We start from the raw sequence: 1,451 nt of genomic DNA on the forward strand, positions 1-1,451 counted from the left end.
TGCATAAACTTAACATCTGTTGCATCAAAAAAGGCTCCCACTGTGTTGTTTGAAGTCGCTTATCTATTTAATATTAGTGAAGGCAGACACTGTTCAGCAGCACCATAAAAAATGAATTCTTCTCTTATCATTAATTATACTCTGAAAATAATCTTAGACGCCTGTTAAATGAATGAAACCAAGGTATGGGGCACATCCAATGTATTTATTCATCAAAGCCTGCGAAATCAGAGATTTTAGTCACCCTAATCAAAATTGTATTGACCTATAATCATATAAATTGGTCAAACAAGTAAGTTCAGTGTATTAAATAGGATTTGGAGAATTAATCTCACATTACGATGATTTTTAAGGAAGTAGTGTTATAAAAAGCCAAGTCAAACCAGACTAGGCTTTAACAATAATTAATTACTTAATGGCATCCTTTGTCATTTCTATGATGATAAATTTCTTCTTACATGTTCACCTACCAAGGCACTTACTCTGAAAATGCTGTTTGTTAAAGAGTTAGTATGGATTCGCTTTACGGAAAAACTAGTATCACACGAACACTAACACTTTTCAAAGTATTCTTAGCATGAGACCTTCTCATTGTCAGCATAGGTTTCTCTCCGTGGGTCGGTTTCACCAGCATTATCAATAGAAGCATCCTTTTCCAAAGTCATGTACAGCCTCTGGTATACCGTCCCCAGCCCTTGCTTTGGCCTCAGGGAAAAGCTATGCAAATATTGATGGGAGGCTGTGCAAACTGGGAAACCATTAATTTACTGAATGTCTCTATAAAGTGTGCTATTCAGTGCACTGCTGCCAGGCATAGTATATGTCTTTAGTTTTATTTATAAGGGAGTTTTCTTTAGCCTTCTCATGTTTAATACTTATGTAAATGAATGATACTAAAAACTAAAAGTGGACTCCCAAATTTTGTGAGGAGTAGTGAACTTATTTGGATGACAAACTCAAACTCCAAAGTAAAGAGATAACTACAGGTAATTCCTTGGTATCTACCTCCCCTTTCTTCCTGTCTGAAAGATCTAGTTCAGGTCATAGTAAGATCAGAAGAGCACTTAGCATTTATATTTTATCTTCTAGCCTAGGCAAACAACAGGATAAATATCTGGCCAATTTAGTTTTGGAAGAAACTTCATAGAGAGTTTCATAGAAAGCACTGTATGCTCAATATCAATATATCAATATATTGAGCCATTATCAATATCTTCCTCCTCCCTAGGACAAGATATAATTGCGGTTGCTTCACACTTACATTTTCTCCAAGGAAATGAACTTGAAGATCTCTCCAAAACATGGTAAAGAAGTTTCAGTAGAAGTAACCCAAGTCTCCGTGCTGCTGAATGGCTACATCGGCTCTCTATCATCAACTTTGGATTTCTAATCTGTGAAAGAAAAAAATATATCCATAATTTTTAAGTCATTTTTCATTTTACTTTTTTTAG

Source organism: Tupaia chinensis, unplaced genomic scaffold (assembly GCF_000334495.1).
Source record: "Tupaia chinensis unplaced genomic scaffold, TupChi_1.0 Scaffold000370_1, whole genome shotgun sequence".
In the NCBI taxonomy this organism is placed as follows: Eukaryota; Metazoa; Chordata; class Mammalia; order Scandentia; family Tupaiidae; genus Tupaia; species Tupaia belangeri.